The sequence below is a fragment of the Apteryx rowi genome, unplaced genomic scaffold, assembly GCF_003343035.1.
Source record: "Apteryx rowi isolate R43461 unplaced genomic scaffold, aptRow1 scaffold_366, whole genome shotgun sequence".
NCBI lineage: Eukaryota > Metazoa > Chordata > Aves > Apterygiformes > Apterygidae > Apteryx > Apteryx rowi.
The window spans coordinates 308,474-316,081 of NW_020450152.1; positions in this window are offsets into that span (position 1 = coordinate 308,474).

The following is a 7,608-nucleotide window of genomic DNA, read 5'->3' on the forward strand; positions in this document are numbered from 1 at the left end:
TCATGTAATTACAATTTCTGTAGTTAAATGATCAGTGTGGCATCAGCTGAACTCTGAGTACTCTCAGAAGCCTGTATTTTCCAGTCACAAATGGAAAACATGATTTCTTCTTTCAATAACTTACTACCATTATTATTAATTTTCTTGGGTCAGTGTGGTGGAGTTCAAACTTCTTCAATGCATGAGAATGCCAGGCTGATGCTTATTTGATGGGAGAAAATCTAGCAAGAGAAAGAAAAAAAGAGGCAGGGAAAATGAGATAATTTATCCTTTTGAAAATAATTTAAAATTAGAATAATATAGTTTGTTAATAATTACAGAATTTGCAAAGTCATGCACTCCAAATTTTAGAATGAGGACGATCTTTGTCGTTTGTATTCACCCTGCTTATGTATGTTCCCTATCATACATATTTTTAATTACCCAGCCAGATTTAAAAACCCAGGATGGATCTGTGCTCAGGATGTACAGGGACTGCGAAATGTGGGAAACTGCTCTCCTAAGGTCCTCTGTTTCAACTGTTGCAGTAGTTGGAAATTTGCAGAGAACTGAGGAAGACGTCTGTAGACAGAGAAAGGAGGATCCCAGTTTTAAAGGGATTAAAATATTACCATAGAAAACTCTACTGCCTAGTTAGGCCAAAGATTCTTTATGTGTTGCAAATCTAGTCTATTAAACCAAGATTTTTATAGAATGCTTGCAGCGTGTGTTTCTTTCCTGAATGCCTGTTTTGAACCCAGAAGGTCTCTATTTTGCCAAAGTGCTCAGTGTTTGCAGCTGCAACTGCAGTCGCTGGGACCAGTGCRTCAAACCTATTATGGGTAACAGGATGAAATTTCAGGCCCTACATATCTTGAATTGTGCACTCAGCATAACTGAATGTTTTCTACTGTAACATCTCAGTTCTGTCTCTGCAGAATGAAGAGAGCTTCTCCTCTCACTGGCTTGGGAAAATAAATGTATTTAAGATTTTGAAACAGTCAAGTATTACAGTGATGTGCTCTACTTCCACGAGAAATTAATAGCTGTATTGTCAGAGAAGGGTTTGACTAGTATTGAGTAAGCAAGCCCTTGGGCAACATCGAAAATGCTGAAAAGAAAACAAATACTGAACCGCTTCTTCTTAATTGGGCATGTTCGACTCTACACACTGGATGAGGCAGCGTCCCTGCAAGCAGCGTGACTAATGATACCTATTTTCTCTTAAGGATTCTCTGATATCTAACACAGTATATTGTTTCTGCAATAAGCTAGCACCCTTTAGCCACCCACCAACTTCCAAAAACTTGTGGGAATTTAATATCTTTAATGCTCCAGCTCCTCTGYCCAGTCTGATTGTAATTGAGTAGTGGGGTACTGGAGCAGGGGATAAGGAGACAGACCCACATGCACAAGTACACAGCCCTATCATATGGCTTTTATGTGCTTAAAAAAACCCAGAGTCAACCCAAAATATAGTCATATGATCAGAAATGAAAAATAATACCCACATGGAAGGGGACTGAGTTAAGGTTACACATAACTCTTTGCCTAATATATATGGCAATCTGAATTTTCTTTTATTATAGCTTTTCCACATGTGTAGTCTTATTATTTACACTCAACATAATTTCTTAGAATTGAGGGTTTTTTTAATTTAAATGTGTTAGAGAAATTAAAATTTGTAAGGTACCATAAAATTAATAGCAAACAATAAATAAAGATAAGCCATAAATAAACAAATAAGGAAGACAAGTATGGTAGATTATAGTCTGAATTTAGTAGGATTATAAAGAATGAAGCTGAAGCTAATAAACTGTATTAGTGACGTAATGCAGCATTAAAATCTATTCCCAATGTGGTTTTTGCTACCATTACATGGAATTACGTGAGAAAGAAACATAGATCAATCTATCAATTTCATGAGCATTATAAAAACATTACATCACACAAAATATAAAAAAACGACAATGCATTTCATGATATGTTATTTTAGAAAGGTAGTTTAGTAATTAAATATTTGAACTGATATTTTATTTGGAAAATATTTATTCAACACTAAAAATTAAAAGTCATTATATATCAACATCATCTAGCATAATATAAACTAAGTCCCTGAAAACGGACATGTGTCTCTTCAGTAGCTGTAAATTTAGTAACCAATGTCACATTGAAAGTAGGTCCAACTTAGTTTTTAAGATTGTCCATGTCTTTCCATCGCCTGAGAACAAACAATTTGAAACCTCAGCTATAGCTGAAAGCCCTATGTCCTATTGCTGGAAAAATACACAGATTAAAAATCAACCTTGCAAAAAGCAAAGTAGAAAATTGATTAGAAACATTTACAGAATGTTACTATTTGATATTCCCCATTTTCACATCAAGCCTTGATGACACTCTGTAGTATTTTTTTCACTTTTTCATTTCCATCAGTGACAGTTTGTTGAATTTCCTTCAAACAAACAACTAATGGGTTGCACTACAGGAACAGTGGAAATGATTACAGGCAAAGTTAGGTCAAACGCAGAGATTAAATCAACCAAAAAATAGAGAAATATGTATTTTGTGTAGTCTCTTCATTAGGTGTTATTTGTAATAACGGTGCATTAAAAGGGTTATATTGATTGACTGAGAGGGTAAAAAGCTCAAGGGATATACTAAAAGCCTTATAAAATCAATGTCTGCCAGCCTGATAACAAAGAAAAAAATATATCTTTGATGTGGAGGATTTTTTTAACACATCCCTGTGTATTTTGTGTACCCAACTATTATTATTATTGTGGCATTTTAATACCTTCCTGGATATATGTAAATTTTTTAAAATGTGGTTATCGTTTGCTTGACACCTACAAAAATAACTACTATACCAAGCCTTTCTTAATATTTTAATCTCTTTAAATTCCAATCTGTTATTCTCAATTTTCTGGCTGTTCTGAGGGTAGTGTGGGGAAGGGCGAACAACTATATGTGAACTTATAGTGACAGTAGTAGGAGCAAATATTAGGGAGAATTTTATACGTGCAACCTTTGATGCTAGACCATGAGAGTACATTTTAAAGATATGAAAATAATCAATGATGACTTCCTTCTAAAAGCATTAAAGGAAGTAAAATGTTCAGAAATTGAATTGATGACCTAGAAAACAAGCTCAAATTCAAAGGTGATATGATGTTAGGAGTTTTACATCACACAAAATATAAAAAGCTACAATACATTTCATGATATGTTATTTTGAAGTGCATAAGGTGCAGAGGCTGAGGGATTTATTTCTGCTATCAGTTATACATAAATTGATCAGGAAATGGAATTAATAGATTCTGCAAGTGGCTGATATATGTTCCAACAACTAGAATAGGGTTTCTACAGTGAGTCTGGTCCCAAACTGGAAAGGTTTTTGAGTAGGGAATGCAATTCTCCTTGACAAAATTATTTATCTGACACAGAAATAAATCAGAAAGAATCTATATGAGTCCTGATATGTGTCTTGCTTGAAAGATCTCTATGGGGAAAATGTATTTTAATGTCTGGAAAACAGGCATGTAAATCCAGAATTTCAATATATTTTTATGCCATTCTGATGGTCAGTCTTGTAAATTTGTTTTTGTTTCTAAACAGAAACAGATATAAAAAATCTAAATCAAATTCTTACCTCAGCATGCAGAACACTGAAATGAGTGTCAGTGTCTTTAGGAACTAATCCTAGCTCTGACACTGATTCCTGTATGTTTTTCAGACATTGCTACTTAACATATCTGGGGTAAATCTATAAAGGCTTTATGATAATAAAAGATAGATTAGCTTAAGGTAAAGATCATCTGGGCCACTGAGTCTAACACTCAGTGAGTAGTCTCAGGAAACTATATGATAGTTACATATTACAATAATGCAATATATGATAGAAGTAAAACCAATATGATGTATACCATTATATGATAATAATTGCAATAGCAATCAAACAATATAAACATCTGAGATGTTTAGTCCCAGAAGACATATAAAGACTCRTGTATCTCCATGCAATGAGCCAAAAAGCACTTCCCATCACTAGCAAGTTTAGGACACTTGTACAAAATACCAAAGCTACAAAAACTATGATATGCCATTGTAAGAGACCAGGAGTGATCAAAGGCATTGCCAATGTCCTGGGTTCCAGCAACAGCAGGGAATTTGTTTTGTAGAAATGTCTAGATAGCCCTCTCGGATAGACATGCTATGCAGGTAAATATCCTATCTAGGAAGGCAAGCAGCTCCAGTGACCCCTGACACACTGATGTCTGTCATAGGCTGGTATATCTTGTGATGGGCAGAAAATGTGGAAAGGGATGGAGCAAGAAAAGAGGGAAGTGTGGGAGGATATATGATAAAGAACAGCTTGTAGCATTCAGCACCCACCTGGAAAAAAAACAACACTTCTTACATCTCTCCACAATACTGTATATGAGCCTGCGCACACACACACACACACAGAGCACAGAGTACAGAGAAAGAAAATAAGGATGATCAAAGTTATAGAATATCTTCTGTTTGGGAATATCTAAACAGGTTGGGACTTTTTGTCTGCATAAGAAATGACTGAGGAGACGTATGAGAAAGGTCTGTGAAGTCAGGAATGGCTGGAATAAGTAAATAGGAAACCATTCTTCCATACAAGAATTGTAGGGTATCAAATGGAACCACTGGGAACTAAGTCAAAATGAAGAAAAGGAGATATTTTGAAACAGAGTTGAACTTTCTGCCACAGGATGGTGGGATGCTAAAAATTTGCATAGTTTAAAAAACAGCTAGACAAATTCAGGGAAGAGCAATTTACCAAGAGTTCTTCAATACAAAAATGCCACTTCTGGCTCAGGAAGTCCCTGAGCTGCAGATCAGTGGAAGCAGGAGAAGATTCTGGGGTATAAGAATTTGTTTTTATACTCTCTGTTATTCTGTCAGCTACTGGCCTCGGTCACTTTGCAGAACATAGGCATAAACAAGTACCTYTTGCATGTTAAGTGTGTGCTCTACCGCAGGACTGAATCCCTGAGAAACAAGATTCTGGGCTACGGGAACCCTTGGTCTGATCTGGTGTGACTGTTTATATGTTCTTAAAATGTCCCAAACCAGGTGCCCCAAAACAGAACTGACCCCCCCCCCTTTTTTTTTGTATCACAGTTCTCAGCTATGACTACCAGATAGTGCTTAGTAAAACAGTAAGTTTATGACCAATTAGCTGCATGGACAATCTTAGCACATTATTCTGTTTTCATTACATTGGTAATGGTGAGCCAGCACTGTGCGAAGCAGCAATGCTCTGTCAGTCACTGACATGCACTTTTTCCATAGAAGCTGATTAAGCACAGCAGGACTGTGYGGAGCAGAGGAATACTGTTTAAAAAGTTAAGACAGAGGCATGAAATATATGGAAACACTAAAAGGATTTTTCATGTCAAAAAGAAAGCGTTTGTGTGCTTATGGATGGATGACAATGTTTCCCTCCAGCAACCGTCAGCGTCAGAATAGCTTCTCAATTTTATGCTTCCATCCAAGCTTCTCAGTCGGTAGATCACCACCCACGTGAGTGATGTGCATTTGCAGCATGACCAGCAGCCTTGACAGTGACAAGAAAGAAACTAGACACTATGGTTGTGTTCATGCACAAAACAATTTTACCCAAGCTGGAGATGCTAGAAGAGACTGACTATAATCATGTGATCCCACTCAGTTTCATTTCAAGTCACCCTGAAATGCATTTGAGCAGAGCTTGTCTGTGGTTGCTTGTTGCTGCTATGGATATTCAAAACCCACCTGGATGCAATCCTGTGCAATATGCTCTAGGTGACCCTGCCTGAGCAGGGGGGTTGGACTAGATGATTTCCAGAGGTCCCTTCCAACCTCAGCGATTCTGTGATTCTGTGATTCTGTGAACACAAAGAGACAGCGAGTGAAAACAAAGAGAAAAAAGGAAAGGAGAATGAAAGCAATAATGGCATGGTGGTGTGCTTTCCAGTGCTTTTCTCTAAGGATCCATGTTTATGTAAACCAACTTAATGTCTTTTATAAATAATGGGAAACACAGGTCTAGGTAGGTAGGTTTTTTGACAGTTGGGTGTTTCTATCATATTACCCTACAGCATAGTATTCTGCAACAGTAAAGTATCCTGAATCTGACGGTTGATATCATGCATAACAAGCAACATAAGAAAGAATAAAGGACCTTGGAGAAAATCTAGCGTAAGCATCTGGGTAATGAGATCATAATTACACTACTGGATTCCTCGCAAGACGGGGAATATCATGGCAATGGTTTGGGGACAGCTACTTGGGGAACTGGGGAAACAAATATCTGTCCAAGGAAAGGCATTCACCTTTACTGGAAACAAGGGTAAATATTGCCAGGTTAGAGTCTATTTATATAAATTCAGAAGTCTGCAACTTTTTTTTCCCCTCTCTCCAAACAACTGGAGTTTTCACAGGGTTTATATTCAGATGTCAGGCAAGGAGGCACTACAACTAATACTTGCTATGTGAAGCAGGATTTGACCAAAAATGAGCCCGTTAGAAGGATTACTTTAAGCAAAAATATTTGACAAGGATTAGGCAAGGAACTTTAAATATATTCATGTAAATAAGGTGAATTACTTAGGCACAGATTGACACAATAGCAAAAGACTGGCCCATCACTGTCATATAGAATATAGTGTTTCATGACATACAGCACTTAGAAGAGATGCTGATAAACAATATTCTTTTACAACACACAAAGAGTGAGCATTCCCGCTTATGAGCAGTTTGACAGTGTACCTCACTGAGTGTTGTTGATTTATCAAAGAGGCCAGGCAGGAAACTGCAAGAGGTTTCAGTTATTTCTCTCAGACAGAGGCCAAAGGGTTGCAATGGACACTTGTAGCAAGAGCTGTCTGCTGGGTGCTAATGCAAGACTTGATCCATTACTCTCTCCTGTACAGCATGAATAAAATATCACAGAAAGACTGTGAAATGGAAGGTATTTCTATGACAGAAGTGTCCAGATGACACCCTTGAAAACAAATGCTTGTTTTACACAGGGCTTAACTAATCTATGCAATTTACTGCCACAAGCTATTATTTTTGTGGCTTGGAGCTTAGCAGGTTTCAAAGCAGGATAACACTTTTACAGACATAATAAGAACACCTTCATTTACATTAAGCCAGATAAAAAGAAAACACGTAAAGGATATTAATATGCGCGGAGAAAAGTGAGCTCTCTGTGACAAGAACCATCTGTTTTTATTTGTGTGGACAATAACTGGCAGAAGATGAACTGATTTCTAGTATACAAGTAACAAAAATAATAGTAAAAAGTAATCTATCACATATAAGGCAGGTTTAACTGTTTGGTGCTAGAAAAAACATATATTATCTCACAATTATATAAAGATTTCTTGCACCTTCCTCTGAAACATCTGATCTGAGCTACTGTCAGAAAGAGGATATCAGAATACTAATGGTCTGAGTCATCATGGCAGTTTTTGTGTTTCTTCTTCGTAACAACTCTATGGCTCCTTGGATTATGACAGAAATACAGAAATCACACAAAATACTGTAACAATGCAGTATTAATATCTGAATATATGCAAGTAAAATAAATAAAAAAATCAACAATCTTAT